The sequence below is a fragment of the Mustela putorius genome, unplaced genomic scaffold (assembly GCF_011764305.1).
Source record: "Mustela putorius furo isolate JIRA1106 unplaced genomic scaffold, ASM1176430v1.1 tig00000680_pilon_pilon_pilon, whole genome shotgun sequence".
Taxonomy (NCBI): Eukaryota; Metazoa; Chordata; class Mammalia; order Carnivora; family Mustelidae; genus Mustela; species Mustela putorius.
Genome location: NW_025421442.1, coordinates 2,845,095 through 2,871,208, shown reverse-complemented (window position 1 = coordinate 2,871,208; position 26,114 = coordinate 2,845,095). Strand labels below are relative to the sequence as shown.

Here is a 26,114-nt window from a genome sequence, read left to right as displayed (position 1 = left end):
CGAGTCGGGGTCCGAAGGCCTGAGAACCAGGGGAGCTGATGGTGTACATCCCATGTGGGGGCAGGAGACCACGGGGTCCCAGCTCCAGCAGTGAGGCAGAGAAAACAGGCACATTCCTTCTCCTCCACCTCTTCTCCTCTTCAAGCCTTCAACAGTTTGGATGAGGCCCACCCTGGGGAGATCAACCCCTTCCCAGAGTCCCCTGATTCGAATGTTCCTCCCGCTGCCCACTGCATCCCCACAGACACACCCAGAAACACGCCAGGTGTCAGCCAGGCTCCCCAATCCCACCCGTCACGCTGATACATGGAATCAACATCACGAAAGTGAAAGCTAAAGAGGATATAATGGAAGAAACGAAAGCTGGGATTTTCCAAGACCAAAGGTCAAGAGTCCACAGATTTAAAAATGACACCTAAGGCTAGATGAGTAATGACAGTAATAGTAAGTTCCCAACCAGATCCATCACACTCAAACTCCAAACTCCAGCAACAGAATACAGAGAAGAATCTTCGAAAGTACCTGGCGGGGAGAAAAACCACAACGAAAAGAAAGCAGATCCTTTGTCGCCCATGGAAGAGAGAAGGGAAAATGCAAAGCTGCCCACAGAGAGGAAGGCTGGACGGCGCAGCCACTCCCACCGGCGTGTCTTAGGAAGATAAACAGTTAGCATCAACCCCAGTCCTGGGAAATTACCCAGGAGAGACGAAAAAGTGTGTTCACGCAAAATCTTTTACACACACCATCACAGGAGCCCTTTTTATTACCATCAAGAACCGGAAACAACCCAAACGTCCTTCAGCAGGTGAACAGATAAACCAGAAAGGACCCACAAGACAGAATGTAACTCAGCATTAGGTAAGAATGAACTTCAATCCACGTAAAGACACCAGGGAACTTCTGAGGTGTCTTGCTGGATGAAAGAAGCCCATCTCACGAGGTCACACACCAGACAAGCCTCTTATTCACGTATAGGACACAAAATCACAGAACTAGATTCTGTGTCCTGATTGCGCTGGTGTTTACCTGTAACAGAACTACACACCCTGAACAAGTCAAAAGGAAACTTAAAACTTAAGAAATTAAAAAACCTGATGTATCCTATGGCTGACGTGAGTTAAAATCAGTGAACAGTAACTTCCTGAATGCTGATGGCCAACGGATCCCCAAGTGTCTGGGCAGAAAGGGGTGGTTTTCTGAAAATTGTGTTTTCTTACAGATTCTACCACTGTAGAACGTGCTGTAGACAAATATTTCTCACGTCCTCCAAAGCTCTCCAATAGATATGGCAATCGCAGGTGATGTTTTTTAAAGTTACTATGACATGATAACAAAGGAATGCCCTTCTCGGCAACCGCCTGAGACCATCATCACCGAACACTCGACTTAGTGATAGGGAAGTCTGCTTAGGCACACTGAAAGCTATGGAAGTGTCTTTAAACACAGAAACCAAGGATCTGAAAGATGAACTCCGGGCCTGAATCACAGATGGACACAGAGCAGACCTGCGCGCGCCTGGGGACCAGCCATACAAGCTCAGCCCGAGGTGTTGCTGTGACGGCCGACGTGGGCAAAGCCAGAAGAAACCCTGAACGAACTGGGGTGTTTACAGGACGCTGTGTCTTCTGTCTGTTTTCGCCCGAGCTGAAGGCACTTCTCACCCACCCTCTCCGCGGCAGGGTGGGGCCCAGGGCCTTTCTCCCCTGGCTTCACATCTTTCTCCAGAAGGGGCTGGTCTGGAGCCAAAACTCTCAGCCAGTCACTGAGGGCTTAATCCCTCGTTCCGTCCTGTCTGGGATCAGTACGTCTATGGCACAAAATCTCCTAACTGCCGTGTCTGTCTGGTTTAGAAAATGAGTCTGTTCCTTTCCGAGAGCCTGTTTGTTCCTGCCCATTGCGTGCTCTGCCCTGGCATCAACTCAGCTCCTTGGGGACCAGCCGTGCCCCTCCAGGAAGGGCCCCTGATGGAGCAGAGTCATTCCGAGTCCAAGGATTAGCCATGGCCCTGTGCCCTCACTCTATCTGCTAAGAGACACTCACAGAACCTGGGAGGAGGAAGCTACTTCAGGAGAAATTGTCTCTGTAGGCCGACCACCTTGTTCCCTGTCGGGTATCGCCAGGGTGGCTGGGCTGAAGACGGCTGATGTGTGCCAAGGAAAGAGGGTGGCCGGTCCACCCTAGCCAGCCTGCTCCTCAGAGGGACTGGAAGCCTGTTTCCTCATCGCATGGGTAAGAAGCTCAGGTCTGAGGAGGGGAGATGATTTGCAAGTCAAGGAGCTGCCACAGCTCAGCCCAGCACAGGACTGGCTGTGGTGACCCCAGGCCTGAGGGCTGCACAGGCTCCCTCCGGGGGCCCCCGGAGGGAGCAGCAGCCCTCACCTCACTCTCAGGGCCTCCGCTGGCTTGCTCTGGGTCCTGCCCAGAGTTGAAATCATGTGGGCTTATTCCCAGTACACACACCACACACATATATATACATACACACACACACACACACGAACACACACAGCAGCATACTGAAGCTCACAGCAGGAGGCCAGAGCTGGCAATGGCAGAGAAGGGGGAGCAGGGGCGGGGCACAGTGATGAGACCGAGCCCCCTCTGAGCCAGACACAGTCGTGAACCCAAATACTCTCCCAAAGGACACGGACACGCTCTGACTGATAGCAGCCAGCTGAGGCAGAGACCACTTTGCCTAGTAGCTCCTAGGACAGAGCCGAGAAGAAAGTCTGCTTCCCAGGGTCACAAATCGGGTCTTAACTAGTATCAAAAGTCTGAGATTATTCCCTTCACAGTCTCAGACCACAATGCTTTGAAACTGGAACTCAATCACAAGAAAAAATCTGGAAGAAATTCAAACACTTGGAAGTTAAAACCATCCTTCTGAAGAATGTTTGGGTCAACCAGGAAATCAAAGAAGAACTTTCTGAACAAGTTCAAGAACAATTCATGGAAACCAATGAGAATGAAAACATATTGGTCCAAAACCTATGGCATACTACAAAGGCAGTCCTACGGGGGGAAATACATAGCCTTCCAAGCCTCACCCCAAAAAATGGAAAAATCCTGAATTCACCAACTAACATCACACCTTAAAGAACCGGAGAAAAAAACAACAAATGAAGCCAAAGCTATGCAGGAGAAGAGAAATAGAATCAATGAATTAGAAACCAGAAATATAGTAGAGCAGATTAATGAAACTAGAAGCTGGTTCTTTGAAAGAATTAATATGATCGATAAATCACTGGCCACACTTACCCAAAAGAATACAGAAAAGACCAAAATTAATAAAATTATGAATGAAAGGAAAGAGGTCATGACTAACACCAAGAAAAAACATAAAAAAAAAACATAGCAACACTCATCAGAAATTATTATCAACAGTAGTACGCCAATAAGTTAAGCAACCTGGAAAAAATGGGTGCCTTCCTGGAAACTGAAACAGGAAGAAACTGACAACCTGAGTAGACCAATGCCCAGTAACGAGACCGAAGCAGTGATCTAAAACCTCCCAGAAAACAAGAGTCTAGGGCCCGATGGAGTCCCTGGGGAACAGTCAGAGAGGAAATAATACCTCTTCTCCTGAAGATATTTCCAAAAACAGAGACAGAAGGAAAGCTTCCAGACTCTTTCTATGAGGCCAGCGTTTCTTTGATCCCCAAACCAGGGAGAGACCCCATCAAAAAGGAGAATTTCAGACCAATATCCCTGATGAATATGGATGCCAAGATTCTCAATAAGATCCTAGCTAGCAGGATCCAACAGTACATGAAAAGGATTATCCATAATGACCAGGTGGGTTTTATCCCTGGGATGCAAGGGTGGTTCAACATTCGCAAATCAATGTGATGGAACACATGAATAAGAGGAGAGAAAAGAACCATATGGTCCTCTCAATTGATGCGGAAAAAGCATTTGACAAAATACAGCATCCGTTCCTGATTAAAACTCTTCAGAGTGTAGGGATAGAGGTAACATTCCTCAATTTCATAAGCTCACAGGGAATACCATTCTCAATGGGGGAAAACTGGGAGCCTTTCCTATAAGATCAAGAACATGACAAGGATGCCCACTCTCGCCACTATTGTTCAACATAGTACTAGGAGTCCTAGCAACAGCGACCAGACAACAAAAAGAAATAAAATGTATTCAAATTGGCAAAGAAGTCAAACTCTCTCTCTTTGCAGATGACATGGTAACTTATGTGGAAAAGCCAAAAGACTCCACCCCGAAACTACTAGAACTCATACAGCAATTCAGTAATGTGGCAGGATACAAAATCAATGCAGAAATCAGTTGCTTTCTTAAACACTAACACCGTAACTGTAGAAAGAAAAATTAGGGAATTGGTTCTATTTACAATAGCACCAAAAACCATAAGATATCTTGGAATAAACCTAACCAAACAGGTGAAGGATCTATACTCTAGAAACTGCTGAACACTCATGAAAGAAACTGAAGAAGACAAAAAGATGGAAAAACATTCCATGCTCATGGACCGGAAGAATAAATATTGTTAAAATGTCTATACTGCCCAGAACAATCTATATTTTCAACGCCATCCTGATCAAAATACCAATGGCATTTTCCAAAATGCTGGGACAAACAATCCTAAAATTTGTATGGAGCCAGAAAAGACCCTAAATCACGAAGGAAATGTTGAAAAAGAAAAACAAAGCTGGGGGCATCACATTGCCTGATTTCAAGCTATATCACAAAACTGTGATCGGGACTCCTGGGTGGCTCAGTGGGTTAAGCCTCTGCCTTTGGCTCAGGTCCTGATCTCAGGGTCCTGGGATCGAGCCCCACATCAGGCTCTCTGCTCAGCAGGGAGCCTACCTCCCTCTCTCTCTCTCTGCCTGCTTGTGATCTCTCTGTCAAATAAATAAATAAAATCTTAAAAAAACAAAAACAAAAAACCAAGCTGTGATCACCAAGACAGCATGGTATTGACACAAAAACAGACACATAGACCAATGGAACAGAATAGAGAACCCAGATAAGGACCCTCAACTCTATGGTCAAATAATCTTTGACAAAGCAGGAAAAAATATCCAGCAGAAAAAAGATAGTCTCTTCAATAAATGGTGCTGAGAAAATTGGACAGCTATGTGTAGAAGAATGAAACTCAACCATTCACTTACACCACACACAAAGATAAACTCAAAATGGATAAAAGACCTCAACGTGAGACAGGAATCCACCAAAATTCTTGAGGAGAACATAGGCAGTAATCTCTTTGACATTGGCCACAGCAACTTCTTTCAAGACATGTCTCCAAAGGCAAGGGGGAAAAAAGCGAAAATGAACTTTTGCGACTTCATCAAGATCAAAAGCTTCTGCACAGCAAAGGAAACAGTCAACAAAACAAAGAGGCAACCCACGGGATGGGAGAAGATATTCACAAATGATGCTACAGATAAAGGGCTGATATCCAAGATCTATAAAGAACTTCTCAGACTCAACACCCAAAAAACAAATAATGAAGTAAAAAAATAGGCAGAAGATATGAACAGATAGTTTGCCAAAGAAGACATACAAATGGCCAACAGACACATGAAAAAAGAGTTTATCATCATTAGTCATCGGAGAGATTCAAATCAAAACCACATTGAGATATCACCTTACACCAGTTACAATGGCAACAACTGACAAGGCAAGAAACAACATGTGTTGGAGAGGATGTGGAGAAAGGGGAACCCTCTTACACTGTTGGTGGGAATGCGAGGTAGTACAGCCACTTTGGAAAATAGTGTGGAGGTTCCTCAAAAAGTTAAAACTAGAACCACCCTATGACCCAGCAATCACACTACTGCATATTTACCCCAAAGATACAGATGTAGTGAAAAGAAGGGCACCCCAATGTTCATAGCAGCAATGGCCACAATAGCCAAACTGTGGAAAGAACCAAGATGCCCTTCAACAGACAAATGGATGTGGTCCATATACACAATGGAATATATCACTCAGCCATCAGAAAGGATGAGTACCCAACTTTTGCCTCAACATGGATGGAGATTATGCTGAGTGAAGAAGGTCAAGCAGAGAGAGTCAATTATCATCTGGTTTCACTTATTTGTGGAGCATAAGGAATAACGTGGAGGACATTTGGAGAAGGAAGGGGAAAGTGAAGGGAGGGAATTCGAGGGGGAGACGAACCATGAGAAACTATGGACTCCGGGAAACAAACTGAGGGTTTTAGAGGGGAGAGGGGTGGGGGGATGGGTTGGCCCAGTGATGGGTATTAAGGAGGGCACCTATTGCATGGAGCACTGGGTGTTATACGTAAACAATGAATCATGAAATAATAATAATGATAATAAGATAGTCTGCTTCCTCCAAGTTGTTCTCTTCTGAGGCTGTTTCCCCAAGGCCCTGGATGGGACGTTGTCCGAGCACGGACCATGCCAACAGATGGAAGGCAGCAGCTCTGTGAGGTGCTTGGAAGTGGGCTCTGTGTGTGGACAGAGAGCACCAAGAGGGGTCGGCGTGAGGTGGGACTCAGGCAGCCGTCCATAGAGGCCTGTCAGGCACAGTCCCTGGTCCCCCCTCCACCCCACAGGGTGACAGCCACAGCCTGTTAATGAGGATTTCAGCCAGAAAGGAGTGCACTACAGCCTGCAACCCACGCGACCACAGGGTGTGTCTGACAAAACCTGTGCTCTTGTAACCAGGGTGCCCAGGAAAGTTCACAGATTTCATTAATCACGACCCATGGAAACAACCAGTTTGGTTTCTCTTTTGCCTTTTCTGTGTTTGTAGTGAGTAGACGCGAGATGAGGTCCCTGGACCACACTGCACTGAAATGGGCCACTGGATCCATGAGGGAGAGAATGTCCACATGGTACGTGGCCCCCAGCCTGGGAGCACACAGACTGTGCTACTGTCGCCCCTTACAAGCACAGGACCCCTGTCAGCCGAGCTGGGAGTAGGGGAATCACGGGAGCATGTGGGACACTCCACAGAAGCCCGGAGAACTGGGAGCAGAAACGTCGTGGGAGCCAGGGCAGGAACCACGTGCTTCTGGACCAGGTGGACCCCAACCCTCTTCCTCTGTTTGCACTAGTCCCCTGGGCGCAGAATCCCAGGGGTGGGTCAGACTGGTCCCTGTCATGGCTCATGCCTACCGCTGATCATTCTGCTCCAAGGACCCAATGGCTTCTCACGTGGGAGAGCACAGCATTGAGATGTGCAGTCGCACCAGGACATACCCTGAGGAGGAGAGGAATTCCCCCAATGGAAGCCCGGATCCAGGACACTGAGCAGGATCAGGGCAATCCCGACAAACCAAACCAGACTAGCCCTGTCCACGATGCCATCAGTACGGCAGTCGACAGAGCTGCCAGACCCTCCGGCGACATCTGTACCACCAACCTCAGGCCCGCCGCCCTCAGACCATCCCTCGGAGGATGTCTATGCCAACCTTGGCTCTCCGCCCTCAGACCATCTGTCGGAGGATGCCTACACCAACCTGGGGCTCTCTGGCCTCAGACCGTCCTTCAGAGGATGTCTAGACTAACCTAGTGCTTTCCGCCCTCAGACCATCCCTGAGAGGATGTCTAGACTAACCTGGGGCTCTCCACCCTCAAGCCTGTGACTCCATTCGCTTACACTGTCTGGTCTCAGACCTGCAGAAGGTCTTAGGGATTTCTAGTCCCAGCTCTGCGTGGGGCCCCGGTCAGGAAGGGCTGGCCAGACTGCAGGGACCCTGAGGCAGTAGGAGCAAGAGAGGCATGAGGAACAAACCCTCTGATTCAGGCCCTGGAAGAACCCCTGGGACTGCAGCCTGGAGACCAGAAGGGAACGGGGGCCCCGCAGAAGAGAAGCTCCTGGTCCAGAAAGGATGGGGTTCAGGGAAGACAGGGGGACAGTGAACAGGGAGATGGGGGCTAGGTCTGGAGAAAGCCTGAGGGGGCGGCTGTAAGCGCAGGGGTGTGCAGACCAGGGGCTGTGCTCAAGGGCACAGGTGCTAACTGGGGGCGCCCGCGGGGGACTCGTGGGCCGGAGACCGGTCGCGCGGCCGATTCTGGCAGACATTTCTACACAGAAAATGTTATCCCGCAGTCCTCACAGAGCTTCCACTGCTTGTCTGCTTCCTTCTTATCGCTCTCAACGTTTAACACGCCTCCTTTCTCCTGCGGGTTTTGCAGATTAAGACCTAATTTTTTTTTTAAGATTTTATTTATTTATTTGACAGAGAGAGAACACAAGTAGGCAGAGAGGCAGGCAGAGAGAGAGGAGGAGGCAGGCTCCCTGCTGAGCAGAGAGCCCGATGCGGGGCTCGATCCCAGGACCCTGAGATCATGAGCTGAGCTGAAGGCAGCGGCTTAACCCACTGAGCCACCCAGGTGCCCCAGAATAAGACCTAAATTAAAGCTGCAGCCAAGGAACACGGGGCCACTTAGCACTTAACTGGACAGATTCCAAGTTTAGTAAACGTGCGAAGTGTTGGAAGGAAAGACCAGAACGGAAAAGAAAGGAGAAAAACAATCAGAGGGAAGAAGACATATTTTGAAGGAAATGGGGGACTTGCGTGTATTCTGAAGCTAAAATATCAGCAATAATTGGAGTAAAGAATAGTATTCTTTAAAAAAGTCTTTAATTTGTGGAGATTTAGGGTTAGACTCACAGCAGAAAGTACAGAGGTCTCCCCCGCACCCCAGTCCGCTTCCACCCCCACCCCCACCATCGCCAGCAGATGGTGCGTTTGTCACACTGGACAGACCCGCACGGACACATCATATCACCCAGGTCCAGGGCGCGCGTCAGGGTCACGCACGGTGGCGGACGCTCCGTGTGTCTGGACAAGCGCGTCATGACGCGTATCCACCATTCTAGTGTCATAGTGGTTTCACTCCCCAAAATCCTCTGTGCTCACCCCTGCCCAGTCTCTGATCTCTTTACTGTCGCCATAGCTTTGCCTTTTCCAGCATGTCTTATAGCTAAAGCCATACAGTACATGTCCTTTTCAGACTCTATCACTTAGTGACATGCACTAAAGTGTCCTTATGTCTTCTCACAGCTCGAGAGCCCATTTCTTCAGAGTGCTGAGTGACAGTCCCTTGTCTGGAGGCACCATGGTTCATTTACTCTTCCACCTGCTGAGGAGGACTCGGTCGCGTCCAAACCTTGGCAATTATGAACAAAGCTGCTATTGACACTCATATGCAGGCTTCTGTGTGGATATAAAGTTTCAGCTCTGTTGACTAACTACCCAGGAGTATGACTGCCGGATGCTATGGTAAGTGGATGCTTAGTTTTGTAAGAAACAGACTCTCTTCCACCGCGGCGGCACCGGCCTGCGTGCCCACCATCAGCGACGGCGAGCTCCTGGGGCTCCACGTGCTGTCCCGGGTTCGGTGTTGTCAGTGTCCGCACCTGCCCATTCTGACAGGTGTGAAGAGCTGGCCTATTTTTAGCAATAGGATCACAACATTGCAAGTGTGGGCACAATAGTAATTATTTTAACCTCTAATCCATCTTTATGATTAAATATCCAGAAATACCTAGTTGAGTGGAAGGACGTCATTATGAAACCAAGAGTGACTTGTGCAGATTTGAGAGAGAAAATCATCCACCATACAGCAATCAGCACTCTCATCACATGGAAATGAAACATTACCAAAAAAGATGTTATCTTTTTTTAAAAAAAACTCAAAATGCAATTTTAAGTATCTTCTTGGTGCAACTTCCCTTTAATACATCATGCATCACCACACCCCATAAAGTGAGAGGTAAAAAAAAAAAAAAAAATCAGATATAAACTGATAAGAACAGATGCTGCATTTGACCTTAGCCAAAAGGCCAAGAAGTGACAGCTCATACAATTTAGAGTAAGGCTTGGGGTGCCTGCATGGCTCAGTGGGTTAAAGCCTCTGCCTTCGGCTCCGGTCATGATCTCAGGGTCCTGGGATCGAGCCCCGCATCAGGACTCTCTGCTCAGCAGGGAGCCTGCTTCCTCCTCTCTCTCTGCCTGCCTCTCTGCCTACTTGTGGTCTCTGTCTGTCAAATAAATAAATAAAATCTTAAAAAAAAAAAAAACAATTTAGAGTAAGGCTTTTTAGGGATGTTAGGGAGTTAGAAATACAGGAAAACAGGATATTATGATAAACTCACCAGAGATTCCTTTGATTCAGTCAGGAGAAAGCACCAGTGATTCCAGGACCAACGGAAGAAGTCTTCACTGATCCATTTATGAGGACAAGATGGGGTTCAATTTGGAAAAGAGGCTCTGGTGGGAAGCCCTGGCAACCCTCTGGGCCCCAGTTTCTTCCTCTGGAACAAAAAAGAGGTGACTAAAGTTGATACGATAGTCATTAACTTCGCTTTCTTGTTAGATAAATATTTAATAACTTATTATCTAAAACCAGGTATGACATTATTAAAGTACTTGAGACAAAGAGAAATGGTCAGTCATGCCCCAAGGCCCGCTAAAGGACACAGTAGGACTGGCCGTGGGGAAGGAGGATGCAGTAGCCCTGAGGTCACTCCCGTACTGTGTGGCCAGAGGAGGGAAACTAGAGGTCCCTCAAGATACCCCATCGGGCTCCTGGTGTGATCGCTCCAGGCTTCAGGCTTGCTTCTTAGCCTAGAGTCCCTGCCATTTGGAAAGTCCCTAAAACATAAATATTCTGGTATCTTGACATGGTTACTTCAGAGATAGTCTGGATGCTAACAATTTTTTTTAATTGTTTTGTGTGTGTGTGTGTGTTTTTTTAAACATAATCAGAACTCTGTCTTAGTATTGCCAATCACTTTGGAAAAGTTGTGGCAAATTTGGTACTTTTCTTACAAAATCATGCACGCTTTGTGAAAACCTTCCTTCCATCATGATCTGCTTAGAGGGTCCTGGGAGAACACATCAATACAAGCACTGTTAAAAAAAAATTAAATGAATCACATTACTGTCCTCCATAACGCCAACCCCCATTAACAATAATTGGAATTGTTCCGAAATGTTTCTACTCCTACATGATGATGAAATTTTGAAGAAGTAATTTTATGGCACTTAAACGTGATCAATAAATTCTGGTCAATATCCTTGAAGGCGAGTTTGCCCAATATGGCGGCCATGTCATAGGGCACCAAATGTCACTGGATCAGTGGGGGCTGCATCCACCTCATCTTTGTGACAACAATTGATTCCTCAGTGAAGTAAATCAAGGCAAAATCACTTGCCAACGACACATAGAGGGGGTTTTTTGTTTATGTTTTTATCTAGTCGTTTTCTGATCCTGAAGCTTCAATTTCTGAAGACATGAATTTTGTCTATTAAAAATACCCATAAATTTTAGATCTAGCTTAAGGTAAAAGTTCTTATATTACAGCATGTAACTGGGTCTAATCTATTTCATTACTTTCTTCACTTAAGGGAAAAGCCAGAGGATTTATGAGATCTACCTAAGAGATTAACCAGATACTCCCTCTTCAGTCTCTGATGTGTACAAGAGAGATCTGTAACTCCCATCTGGTTACAATAAGAATAAAAATTTAAAACCTGAGGTTTTACCATTACTTTAAAGAATCAAATTTTTTATTTGAAATAAGAAAACTGAAAGCCAATTTAGGGAGGAAGTCTAATGTCCCCTGGAGCAAATGTGGGTTTCTTTCAGTTTGGGAATAATAATAAACTGTGGTATCTGAAAGACAAAATGCTTTCTTCTTTCAGAGAGAACATGACCATGACCATGACGGAGTGCCTCTCAGCTCAGGCCTGCCGTCCTGCCCTGGCACCTGGAAGTTATATCTCACACAGCCGCCACTGGTTTTCTTTAAGCTTCAATTCTGAAAACAGGCTTGGAAGTCTACATATGAACACAATACATTCTGCTTGCTTAAGAGAAATTCCCATGATCACAGGATAATGTTTCTGGATGAGGCTGTGTCCTTGGCTAGCTTCCCATTTCATAGACTTCCTTATGCTGAGATGCTTAGTCCAGGCTCATTAACTACTTTATTCATCCTGGAGTACAAGTGACCAAAACTAGTTTAAATTATTACCTCTCTCAAGGAGGTTCACAAATTGACAAGGGGGAAATCATTTGTTCTTTAAAAGCATTTGAGAACCTATCATAAATATTAGACTGGGCCAGTTTTAAAAATCTGTATACTGCAGAACACAAGTTCTGTGAGATGATATGCAAAATATTAGAAGAAAATTAAAATTTTTTTGCAAGGTCAAACAATGAGACAGGTTACAAGGAGAGTAAAAGACTTTTTATCTCAGAACCTCTCAGACTCCTCCTTCACCTGTCCTCCAACCTGACCTCCTCAGTCTCAGCCATCAGGTATGCAGAGTGGGAATGTCACTGTTCAACTAAAGACCAGAAGATGAAAATCTAATGGCCAAAAATCACCAATACTATCACAGTTTCCCACATCCATGTGGTAGCAGTCCTGTAATAAAAATCGTAACAATGGAGGGTAAAAATAATGAATTAAAAAGAAATTGACATAGGTCTTCAGACTGAAACAGCTATACCCTTAGCCACCTCGCCATGAGATTTCCAAATACCAAGACTCAAGGGTGGTGTGCAGAGCACTCCTTAGTCAGGAGACATTGCACAAAGGCTTTAAGGAAAAGAGAGAGCACACTGGGAGGACATTTGGGAACAGAGCACTCCAGGCGTGGGACCAGCTGTGGTGTAGCCCCATGTGGGACACCACTTGGCACAATTGAGGAAGTATGAAAATTGTCCAAGTATAATGAAGTAATGTTTCAAATCAGTGCAGAGAGAATGAACAATCCAATAAGTGGTTTTGGAACAAACAAATATCTCTTTGGAAAATATATATAATCTTATATTCCTAGGGCACACCACACACACACACACACACACACACGCACAAATATAAATTCTGGATAAACTAGCAAATTATATGTAGTGACTCTCAGTTAAAGATAGTAAATCAAGCACCCTCCGTTGGCACAGTCCTTAAGCCAGCCTTCGGCCTCAGTAAAAACTCAGGTGTCCTGGGATTTTTGAGACACCGCACTACTCTCTGAAGAGCAAAAGAGCACAACTTCCACATTTGCAGATGCTAGAAAGCAGCGTTGAGTAGAAACTAACTCTCTCAGTCAAATAAATGGCTCAGTGGGTTTAAAAAAAAAAAAAAAAAGATAGTCATGATCCCAGCACCTCCTGGGATGGTCCTTTCCATCGGGCTCCTTGCTCAGTAAAAACATGTGAAGGGATTTTTGAAGACACAAAACTACAAAGAGAAGAGAAAAAGCTCGCAACAACCCCCCCCCTGCATAAATAAATAAAAGCGTTGAAAAAAAAAAAAAAAGAAAGAAAAACTGACTTAGCAGAACATGGAAAGCCAAATCATAAGAGAGCAGTGGGGAATTCCAAGAGAAAAGACAGTGCAAAATCCCCAAAGTCTCAGAAATTGGGAAGCTCCTGGCCCTCGGAAGGAAAGGAAAGTGGGCTAGGAATTAGAAGATGGTTTAAAATCTGTTTAAGAAGCAGGGGACGCTCATCCTACCCATTGTTCCTCATAGGGGGGCCTCCTCCTCACCCTGTCTAATGGAAAGCTGGAGATTTGTTCTATGGAGAGGCCAAGCAAAACATGTCCACGTAGGGGGACCCCCAACTGGCTGACTTGGGACGCTTGCTCTTCTTCCCCAATGTGGCCCCAGGACTCAGTCTCCAGGAACAAGACTGGAAGTGTGTCTTTGGTGAATCTGAACCAAGCCAAGAGAAAGGGTCTCAATACATTAGAAACAGGGACTTTCCCACCCCAGACAGCTCATCCCCCATCGTAGCACAGTGAAACCCACTGGATTCACACATCAGCAGACAGCTAAGAGTCACAGACATTGAAACAAGCCCACTAGGTGACTGACAGGGATGGGAGCAGACAGGAAGGGGCACCTGGAAGGTGCAGAGGTTACACATGGGAAGAAAACTAAAAAGTCATTAGTATCCTCAGAGGACGAGAGGAAATATTATACTTTAGGGGAAAGCACTAGCCAAAGAATAGCTGGAGAACCATAAATTTAAAATAGGATATCAGAAAAGTCACACTGGATGGATGTATTTGACAATGCTAACATTAAGGACATATGTTCACGAAAGCACATCATCACAGGAGCAAAAGGCAAGCCACAGAATAGCAGAAAATATTTTAAATCTTATCCCCAAAGAAATACTTGTATCCAGAACATATAGAGAACATCTATAAATAAGAAAAAAAATTTTAAAAACAATAAAAAATTGGGCAAAGGTCTGGACAGTCACTTTATAAAAGAGAATATTCAAATGGGTACAAAAAGGAATGCAAGTCCAGGAAGAAACCACTTAAGACCACCATGATATACTACCTATCAGAGCAGCTACAGTGAGAAACAAACATACTCATATCCCAAGTATTGGTGGGAATGTAAAGCAATCAGAATGCTCACACACTGCTGCAGGAGTGTCAGTTGCTAAAACTGCTTTGGAAAACCAACTGGCAACATCTACTAATGTTGAATATACTCAATAATTCTACTCCTAGGCATATACCCAACTGAAATACACACATATGTTTACCAAAAGACACCAGCCGAGAATGATCACATTTATCTATCAACAGCAGAATGGACAAATAAACTGTGATATATTCATACAATAAAATACCATACAGAAATGAGAATGTACACAAGATAAATGAATTTCATAAACATAACTGTTGAGTGAAAAAAGCCAGAAACAAAGAAATATAATTCTGTGTGATTCCATGTGTATGAAGTTTAAAACCAGGTAAAGATAATTCATAATGTTAGAAAAAGGGACAGTTGTTTCCCAAAGGAATGGTAGTGCCTGAGGAAGGCACAGTGACGACATCTGGTAATGTTCTCTTCTAGACCTGAGTATTGGCTACATGAGTGTTTTCACTTTGTGAAAATTCACACAGCTGAGCACTTTTGATCTGTGCCTTTTGTTATGTTTAATATAAAGTTACTTTATAAAAACATCCTAGAAAGGTGGAAGATGAAGATATGGCACACTCTCAGGAAGTACAAAACAATGACCATGATTGAAAATGGGGAGAAAGATAAAAAACAAACAAAAAGAACCTACGGGACCAACTTCAGAAGGGCCAATTTCAAATAAAATTCACTGAGTCAGTGAATTGAGAAATGGTGGTGGGAGTAAGAATTAAATATTTTAAGAAAATAATCTTATAACTGAAGATTTGAGTTGCCAAATTGAAAAGATACACCCAAGTTTGGGTCACATTAAATGATAATAATCCCCCATCAAAGCACATCATTACTGATTTCTAGAACCCTGGGAACAAAAAGATGATTTTATAAGTTTCCATAGAGAAGAAGTAGGTCAAATACAAAGAATGGGAGTCAGACTAGCTTTGAAATTCTGAACAGCAACAGTGGAAGCTAAAAGACAATGGAGGAATGTCTTCGATACTCAAATGTTCAGGTATTCAGATTCAATGCCATTTTACTTTTTTTTTTTTAAAGATTTTATTTATTTATTTGACAGAGAGAGAGATCACAAGTAGGCAGAGAGGCAGGCAGAGAGAGAGAGTAGAGGAAGCAGGCTCCCCGCTGAGCAGAGAGCCCGATGCGGGGCTCGATCCCAGGACCCTGAGACCATGACCTGAGCCGAAAGCAGAGGCTTTAACCCACTGAGCCACCCAGGCGCCCCTGCCATCTTACTTTTTTATACCCAGCTGAAGTATCAAATATGGAGATGGTTAAAGACATCTTTAGATGTAAGGGGCTCAAAAATTTTACTTCTCATTCCCTGTCTCAGGAAGCTGAGAGGATGTTCTTGGTCAAAATGGGGAAATAAAACTAGAAAGAATGTGATCTAACATTGTGGAAACAGTAGGTTCCTAATAAGAGAGCGCTGAACAGAACCCCAGGATGATACAGACAGAAGATGGAGGATACCAGCCGGAAGCACATCTGCAGGATACCCAGCCCAACAAGAGGTCAGAGCTCAGGACGTATATTCAGGAGGATGATATTGTGCTGACGTATTTGAACACACCAAGAGCAGCTCTTCACAAATGGAGTAGAACTTGGAACTAAAAGCGGTAAATATATTTTTAAAATAAACAATCAGAGACTGTTGGTAATTCAGAAAAAAACCACAAGGTTGTTAGGGTTTGCAGGGTAGTGGTTGAGAGTGCAGAATATAGATCCAGAATGTTTGGGGTTCAAATTCTTCCATATAAAGGCTAACTTACCTTGAGCAAGTCACTTGGCATCCCTGTGTAAAATCAGGGTGGTTATAACAGTCTTGGAAGAGATTTGTGAAAACATCCTTAGAAGTATGCCCAGCCCAGAGAAAACACTGCGTTGAGTGGTAACGACCACCACTGTTACCACCAGCACCACCGTAATCATCGTGTTAAAGCTGGTAGCTCAGCTGGGAAGGGTGTGACAGGAATAGAAGCACTGAACGCTGAGATTTTTTTAAAGCTTCTACTCGACCAGATTGGAAGAAAGAGAGGACAGACATGGTGGGGGGGGTCAGTGAAGAGGAAGAAGAAAACCATCATCTCCCACTTGGGGAGGTCTTAGATACTTCTTAAAACTAAAAAATAGGGCGCCTGGGTGACTCAGTGGGTTAAGCCGCTGCCTTTGGCTCAGGTCATGGTCTCAGGGTCCTGGGATCGAGTCCCGCATCGGGCTCTCTGCTCAGCAGGGAGCCTGCTTCCCTTCTTCTCTCTCTGCCTGCCTCTCTGCCTACTTGTGATCTCTGCCTGTCAAATAAATAAATAAAATCTTAAAAAAAAAACCTAAAAAATAAAGAAGCAGCAACATACAAATGTTTGAGCTATGGAGGTGGGTATCAAAAGAATTAGCTAAGAGAGTTGCCAGAGTTGCTCTGTGAGAGCACAAAATGGGGGACTGTTATTCCTCATGACAATCTTCGTAAAGTATGTGCAGATATACTTTCACTTAAAAAAAAAAAAAACTAAGTTTTTCTTTGAAAAAGAAGTCTCCAGGACAGATGTTTCACTGGAGAATTCTACCCAATGTTTAAAGAATCAGTACCAATAATGCACAATCTCTTCCAGAAAACACAAGAGAGCATTTTCCCATTTCATTTTATGAGAACAGTCCTACACTGACCCCAAAACCAAAATAGTACAAAAAAGGGAAACTACACACCAATATCCCCCCTGAACAGAGATGCAAAAATCCCCTGACTCTATTAGCAAATAGGATTCAGCAATATGTAAAAAGAATTATATACCATAACTGAACAGGGTTTATGCCAGGGATGCAAATTAGTTCAATATTCGAAAGTCAGTCAATGTAATCCACCATACCAACAGGCTAAAGACAAAAGTTCACATGATCATATCAATGCAAAAAAGCATTTGAAAACCTCAGTATCAATTCATGATTTAAAAAAAAAACAAAACAAACAAAAAAAAACTTCCTCCAGAAAATAAGGCATGGGGAGGAAACTCCTCAACTTGAACCTGCCTGAAAAAGCCCAGAGCTAGCATCCATGAAGATGGACAGTGAAGCTGGGATGTCTTCCCCTATGACTGGGCCCGGGACCAGGGTGCCCACAATCAACACTCGTATTCCACACAGCCCTGGAAGCTGTACCCAGAACACAAGGCAGGAAAGGAAATGAAAGGCAAACGGAATGGAGACTCGTATTTGCAGGAGTTGTATCCTCTAAAGCAGCCGTGAACACTGAGTTTGCAAACGCTGCTCCATTTCTCGAGGGGAAATGCAGGGTCGGGTTCCTGTGAGCCTCCACTCACAATATTTTCATCAAACAAATGTTTAATGAACTTTTAAAAAAATTTTTTTAATATTTATTTATTTATTTGACAGAGAGAGATCACAAGTAGACAGAGAGGCAGGCGGAGAGAGAGAGAGGGAACCAGGCCCCCTGCCAAGCAGAAGAGCCCGATGCGGGGCTCGATCCCAGGACCCTGAGATCATGACCTGAGCTGAAGGCAGACGCTTAACCCACTGAGCCACCCAGGCGTCCCTGTTTAGTGAACTTTTTAATAAAAGAACGCTTTTCTTAACATTTAGCGTGTGTTTAAATGTCTTCCCTGGCATCCCAATATGTACAACTTGTCCACCTGCGAGTTTAACGTTTTTATTTTTAACATTTTTATCACTTTTTAAAATGTGTGAGCCAGCTCTGCTGAGAAGAGTTTAACATCTTCCGGACCCTGGGTTATGTGACTGCCAGCTGCTTTGGCTTTCTTCACAGCCACACTATCCACCTCGCATTGCTGATGGTCATCTCACGAATCCACAAATTTCGCTGCTTTTCTACCTCTTACAGAGTTTCTTCACGCAGTGGAGGGGTTACGTTAGCACCTTCCAGAGCAGCCTCACGAACAGTGTGGGGATTTCCTGCTCCTATTCCAGGATATCCTGTATTGTTGATTCACTAACATGGAACTCGTGGCCAGTAGCACCACGTCACCGCTTCCTTGTGTGAGAAACACAGGACGCTATGTCCACACTATGCCTGAGACCATTTTAAACAGCAAAACCACCAACGAAAAGCACAGAAATGTGGACAGGGTGGCACCGCATGGAACGTGAAAGACACATTTGTTTACACGAAGGCAGAGCATTGCTTTGTTCAACATCAGCTGGGAGCGTGGGCATTCAGCAACTGAAATTTTTCACCACTCAGGGCATGCTTGCCAATGACCACGCAAGCACTGTGTGCATTGTTTTAGGGTTACAAGTAAATTTTAGTGAGTAGGTGAATCCCAAGTACGAATTCATGAATAATGACGATCAACCGTATTTAGTGACAAAGGACTGCTATCTAGAATACACAAAGAACTCTCAAAGTCAACAGTAAGAATATAAAGGATCTAATTAGAAAATGGGCAAAAGATGTGAAGAGAAATCTCACTGGAGAGGATGTGTGGGTGACAAATGAGGCACATGAAAAGATGTTCAGCATCACTAGCCACCAGGGAAATTAAAACCACAGACAGCTATCACTAGATAGCGACAGACACCTGCCAGAGCAGCTAACGTAAAAAATACTGCCAGGACCTCAGGCTGGAGCGGATGAGCACAGACCCTCGCACGCAGCTGGTGGAAGGCACGCTGATCCTGCCCATCGCGGACACACCGTGGCACTCTCTGAAAGACTCAGCGCTCAGCCACCGGGCCACCCAGCAGCTGCGTTCCTGAGCACTTAACACAGAAAAATGAAAATTTAGGTCTGCAAAAACCTGCATATGACTGTCACGCTAACTTCCCTTGCGATAGCCTGAACGACAAAATAGGAATGTCCCTCGGTAGGTGAGCCGTTCAGCCCGCTTCGGCTCATGCAGACCCGGCAACGCGGCTCGGCCACACGGGGAATCCGCTATCGTGCGCCCCGCTGCTTGGAGGGATCCCAGGGATCCTATGCTGACTGGGAAAAGCCAATCTCAAAATGTCACATACATATGATCCCGCTACAGAACATTCCCAAACAGCATTATCTTAGAGCTGCTGAACACATTCGTGGTACAGGCGAGGAGGCGAGGGCTGGCCGGGACAGAGGGTTGGGGCAGCACAAGGGGCCACGTGGGGGGTGTCTCTGTGGGGATGATGCAGCTGGTGTCTTGCTGGTGGAGCCACAGGATCCTGCATGTGCTGAGGTGACCCAGAACCACACGCGTGCATTCCACCATCGCCAGCTTCCTCATTTTCATGGTGTACCACAGATTTACCAAATGTCACCACCGGGGGAAACCAGTGTAAAGTGTGCCCAAGCCTCTCTGTGTGATTTTTGCAATATCCTGTGAATCTATACTTATTTCAAGATATAACGTATCTAAAACTTTGGGGAGGCATGTCAAAGCATCTGCACACACGTTTGGAAGCCTTAAAACCACCACAAGCGCCACAGACGCCAAACCCGTTTGGTGACGACTGCATAGTGTCAGGGGCACCAGAGGGCCTTGAGAGAGGGGTGAGAAGAGCGTGGGGCTGGGATGGTGACATGGTGAGTCCGTGGGGCGCAGAGAGCGCCGTGTGCAGCCTGGGGAAGGGCCCGCAGCCACCGCGCCCACCTCACGCAGGGCTCTGGGCAACCAACTGATCTGGAAGAGCTGTGGGTTCATCTCAGCATGGCTTTGGGGGTCCGGCTCGGGGGCAGGACTCAGCGGCACAATCCTCCCTCCAGCTGGACGGGCCACGCGGTGGGGTCCAGCTGCGGGACAGGCTGGCCGAGAGGGAGCGGATAGTCCCCTTCACACACCCCCGGAAAGGCAGGCAGCAGCAGGATCCTCGTCCCAGGCCCCATACGGCCTCCCCAGCGGCACGGGGCAGCCTCCACAGGTCAGCTCAGGGCTTTCTCTGATTACACAGCTCATGGGGGCCCATCCAGCATTTTCAGTTTTATAAAGCATAAGAAAAACACCCAAATCCCACCCAACTGAAGTCACCACATAAGCATGTTGGTTTCCAGACTTGCAAGTAGATCTCTGTACGACTCGAGCAAAAACGGGATCCCATCCTCGTCGCCGTCGGTCACCCTCACGTCTCCTTTAACTGCCCTTCCTTGAGCTTCCCATGCTCACTCCACTCCTCACACGTGACCCAGTTCTCTCTACATATACGTGGAATTGCGTGCTAAAATATTAAAACGTTTTTATGTAGACATTGTTAAGGGTTCCTATTTTTAAAAATTTTTCCAGAAAGGATTAACATTTTGGCACACTTTCCTGTATCTTGCTTTTCTCACTGGGAGTTCTGAAATACCTCAACACGCATGGTGTAGACCTCACACACTCCTTCCGAAGACTGAGTAGTGTTCCACGGAATGTGGTTCCCACAATTTCTGCAAGCACTGCCCAACTGATGGGCAATTTGTCTTCAGGGGTTTTACCACGCGGTGTTTGTAGAACAATGCTGCAGTAAATACTCTGATGTTTACGTATATGTCGGGTTTTTCTACTGCCTGGACCCTAAAGTGTAGGCTGACTCATTTGACCTCAATGGGACTCGAAAACACTTGTTGCTGACAGAGCCCAGCACAGCGTCTGTAGATGGATGCGGTTCGTTATTTAAACCGTGTTCTGCATCAGCAGCTTTGCTGGGTGTCTTCTCTCCAGGGGATTTTGCTGGAAAGTGTTTCTCAGAGTCCCATTCACCCAGCTATTGAGGCCCACAAGAGGATGTCGGACTCTGCTGGCGTTTTATTTTTAAGTCACTCTACTTGGAACTGAAACACTTTAAATGCGTCTACGTCACCCCTGGCCTCGTGGCACATCATCAGTGCCAGGGAGCCAGCAGGACAAGCTGCGGGAAGAACGGGAACCCCAGGGACTGTGACAGACACAGGGAGGGAGGGAGGTGGCCCTGAGGTGGGGCCCCTGAGGGCGCAAGCACCCGGCCCTGTGGGCCCTCCGGGTGGGGCTCGGGCCGGGCCGTCGGAGGCGGCAGGACTCCTGCGGCAGGAAGAGGGAGCAGGGAGCCGCCTCAGCTTGGTGCAAGTTCCGGGGGCCAGAGCATAGCCCCATGAAAGGCAGTGAAGCTGGGGTTCTGTGCACAGTGCCCGAGCCAACACATGCTCTATCAAGAGATGCTCCCCTCTGGTTCCCACGCTGCTAAGCTGAGGGCGGTGGATTGAAAGATACACCCACCAGAAATGAGCTCCTGCCAGCTGTTGGCGTATGGGAGCAGCTCTGCCCCGGATGTGCTCATGGGGCTCTGGAGAACCATCGTCTCGTGTACTCAGCCTCTGGCCACATTGGTAGAAGATATACCCACGGCCCTGGCCGCAGCGGCTGGTTTGGGGGAGTTTGTGGCCCGAACTTTTTCAGTGTGGCAACAGAGAGAAAGGTCTTTGCCTCAGCAATCAGAGTTAGGAGGAGAGGACCCGGGACGTACTTGCAGCCCATCCCCACCACTGTCACAGCCAGAAGCGAGACCAGGAAGAGCCCAGCAGAGACGGGAGAGAACTCCTCTGCTCTGGGCCTGTTGCCCTGAGCCCCATTCTTCCTGGACGTACCAGCTGTGTGAGCAAGTAAATGCCTTTGCTTGTTCCAGCTGCTCAGAGCTGGGGTTTACCCACTAGCATGGCTTATGACTCACGCAGGGCTGGGTCTCTGCAGTGGGCTGGGGCTTGTGACCACCCCTAACCCCGGGGAAGAGAAGGCAGGGGAGCTGGGAAGTCAGCAGCCCTCCCTGGGGCCCAGTTGCCCAGAGCCTTCAGTGCTGCGGGATTGGACTGCACAGTTGCTCAGGCTTCATCCACAGGGCTGGGCAGAACACCCTGGAATACCATCCACAGGGGTGGGCATTGGGCCTGAAGGCCTTTGCAGGTAGGGGCTGAGACTCAGAGGCTTCATTCCACTGCCCACGGGACTTGGCCAGGACCAAACTCCCATGGAATCTGTCAGACTTCCCCAGTTGTTCATCTTTGGGAAGGAGGTAGGCAGCGCTGTCTTGGGTGGGCATGGTGATATCGCCTGGGGAACTGTACTAGATATTTCTCTGTCTTTCTCCACGCCTTAGGGGTCATCTCCAATCTCCTTGTGCTTTGGCCCAGTTAGCATAGGAGTCTCCAGTTGCTGCATAACAAATCAAAAGATTTACAAAGATCGACATAGGTATGGGCCTCATGCCTCCTCCACAAACATCCACAGGATGCCTGACTGTGGGCCAGGGGGCCAGGAACAGTGCGGCAACGATAGTGTGCCTCCTGCTGCCGAGGGCCACCACCTGTGTGCAAGACCCTCCTCCCAGGACCAGCACACTCTGGGTTGTGGGCAAGATGGGCTCGGTGAGGACACCGCCTGCGACAGCCGGCCAAGACACAGAAGGCAACGGTGACAAGATCAGCTTTGGATGGGAGATATCGTGGAACATCCATTCTGTTCCGTACAGTTTTCAATGTTTCCTTGAGCTTCATAGTAAGTGAATATCACTTTTATCTTCAGAAAAGACACTAAGGATCTTTTCCTACCTGACCTCCAAAAACTGAGTGTTACCATTCTCTTTAAGCTTTGTCAACCAAGAATGAGACACACAGAGAGGGAGAGACACACAGAGAGAGGAGAGACACAGAGAGAGAGAGACAGAGACACACACACACACAGAGAAACATGGAAACACAGAGAGAAACAGAGAGAGAGACAAAGAAAGGCAGAGAGAGAGAGAGACACAGAGCGAGAGAGAGGCAAACGGAGAGGGGAGACAGAAAGAGACCAACAGAGACAGAGAGGCAGGAACAGAGCAGGAGAGAGAGACAGAGAGAGAATCCGTGTCTTTGATGCCCGTTGAGGCTGGCAGTTTCTGCAGACAGTCGTTGGCTTCTTGGTCTTCCTTCCTGGCTTCAGTGTTCCCGGCTGGTACCACCTCTCCCTCGGACAGGGAGCTAACGTATATTCAGGTGTTTAATCCTTTACCTGTCACTTACGTTGCAAATGCATCTCTGTCTTGACCCTCTGCTCCCTACAACACCGTTCGGTACGCATCTCTGCGAGGGTGTACCTGGGGGTCCTTCCGTCTGTGGTTCTCGCCTGCACCGTCAGGCCCCTGGGGTCTCCCGCACGCGGAGCCTGTGGGCGCTGGCTTCCCGCTGAGCTCAGAGCTTTACGTGTGTTGCCGCTCCTTCAGTATGTAGACCACCTCAGGTTTGTTTAGATGCAGGACGCGAGAGAGGGATCTAACTTTTTTCTTGTCACCGTTGCCTTCTGTGTCTTGGCCGGCTGGTGCTTGGCTGATTGTGACAGTCGCAGTTGGGTGACTCCTTTACCATTAACGGGGAAGTCACTGTGGCTGTTTAGGAAAAGCTAATAGAGTCATTTATGTATTTCTGTGGGATTCTGGACTTCCCTATTCGTTCCACTGACTTTCTGGCCCAAACAGTAGCATCAAACTAATTTATTAGCATTTTCACCGTATATGTGAAAAATTTGCTCAGAAACATTATCCTTATTATTTTTCTTTTTTAGGATTTTCAAGCTCTTGTTCTATATTCTTTCTGAATGAGCTTTAGAACTTTTTGTCAACTTACCTGAAATATACTTTGATCTGAAATTTTTTTTTTAATTTCCAAATGTACAAATCAATAATTAGGCTTCCCATCCAAGAAGAGGGCATGAATTTCCATTTCAGTGAAAATACAGTGGCTACGAACACAAACTTTCCAGCTACTTGCCCCGGGTTCAAATCCCAGCTCAGGAAGGAGCTTCTTGTGTGAACTTGGGTGGGTTGTTAGACCTCTCTGGGCCTCAGCTTTTGTATACGTGAACATGCGTAGTAGGACGAGTAGCCATTTCGCAGGATGGTTATGCAAATTGAGTGGATAAAGGGTTGTCTGTGGTTAGAATAATGCCTGGTACACTCTTTATTTTTTTTTTAATTTTTTTATTTTATTTTATTTATTTATTTGACAGAGAACACAAGTAGGCAGAGAGGCAGGCAGAGAGAGAGAGAGAGAGAAGCAGGCTCTGCACTGAGCAGAGAGCCTGATGCGGGGCTTGATCCCAGGACCCTGGGATCACGACCTGGGCTGAAGGCAGAGGCTTTAACCCGCTGAGCCACCCAGGCGCCCCGAGCCTGGTACACTCTTAATGGATGCTGATGTCTGTTATTTGTGACTTTCCTCACTAGGATTTTGCAGTCCGCCCCCTGTTCGTTCTACATAAGACTGTTGGGAGTAAGTTCACATGTAGAAAATACAGCGTGTCCGAGGTAAACACTCAGTTATACTGTCTTTTTAGCATCAAATGGCAGAGCCACTGCTTTCTATCCCCAGCCATCGCCTTTTAGGACGATTCCACCTTCAGAACTGTGGGAAACATATCAAGGGGAAACACCCCTTTGGGACAGCATCCACATTTCCTGTATACTCAAAATCTCCCGTATGTCCTTTCCTGGAATTCAAGCCAGAGATCAAGTCTCTCTGAAAATATATAGTCCTACTGGGTAAAGGGAGGGGGGAGGGCTGCAGCTCTTTTGTTCTGTTTTAAATTTCATTCCCAGGCTAAGTTTTATGAGTTTCAGCTGGAGTGAGTTTTCGCATCACGGACGAATCCGTGAGCATGAACGTTGCAACAGACATGCTCTGGACGCCTCTGGCTGCAAGTCTTCTCGCTACAGGAGAACTACGGCTGCGCTTGGCCAAGGTCAGCAAACCACAGCCCTGGATGAGGTATGCTTCGGGTGGATGCGGGATGCCGCAGTCAGCATCGGCGCCCAGGCTCTGGCGGTCAGCCCCAATCCCAGGGACCCGCACTCCTCCACCCCCTTGTCCCAGATACTCCCTGCTCCGTGCCTGCTTCCCACTCATCCGAGTTCTGGCTTCTAAGGATGTGCTGGAATAGAGTTCCATGAGCACTAGCAGCTGCCACACACACCTGGACTGCCCGGAGATTGGAAGGAAGTGTTTTTCCTCTCGTTCATGTCAAACCAAAAAAAGACCAGAAATTCACCAGGTGTGAAACCTTGAAGCTCTGATTTCTAGTTGTAGGTCAGTCTCCTGAATCACCTAATTTTCACTCTCTGGAAAGGGTCATGATAATCATTTCATGGAAGTTTGGATACCTTGTAAGTGTCAGTCATAATGCAAAGCCCTGTAACTTTTCATAAAGACTGTGTTAGTTGGTCTCGGCTACGTGACACATGACTCCAAGACCCACAGTCTCTGGGGTGAGAACCCAGGTGTGAATGGCCTGGGTGTTCCCAGCTCAGGTGTCAGCCAGGGCCACGGTCTCATCCAAAGGCCTGCGTAGGGCCAGAGGATTCTAGTCTACACCACTGTCACCAGACATCAGCCCCCCACCGACCCTTGGCTTGAGGCCTCTGTTCCTCCCCATGGAGGCCACCCTGCCGAGCTGCACATGAAGTGATCGCTGGCTTCCCCAGCACAAGCAATGGCGGGGGGGGAGCAGGCAGCACCTGTCAGAAGTCAGTTTCTCCTCTGACCTAATCACTTAAGGGATGTGCCATTGCTCATACCCTATATCAATGGTCCCATGGACCCATCTGACCACATGTTGGAGGGGACTCCACAGAGGCGTGGAGGGGTTTATTGGGGTCATTGTAGAAGCCAGTGACCACAGCACCATGGAGATGCTCAGCTAAGCAGGGGTCGGTACAGGACACGAGCTGCTGATAAAGGAAACGAGAATTCTCTCCCGTTTGT

General features: G+C 46.9%; 1 pseudogene; it reads right to left on the bottom strand.

Moving 5' to 3' along the window:
- Nucleotides 1-9,638: 9,638 nt before the first annotated feature.
- LOC123392892 lies at nt 9,639-9,816 on the bottom strand (annotated as a pseudogene).
- Nucleotides 9,817-26,114: the final 16,298 nt, after the last annotated feature.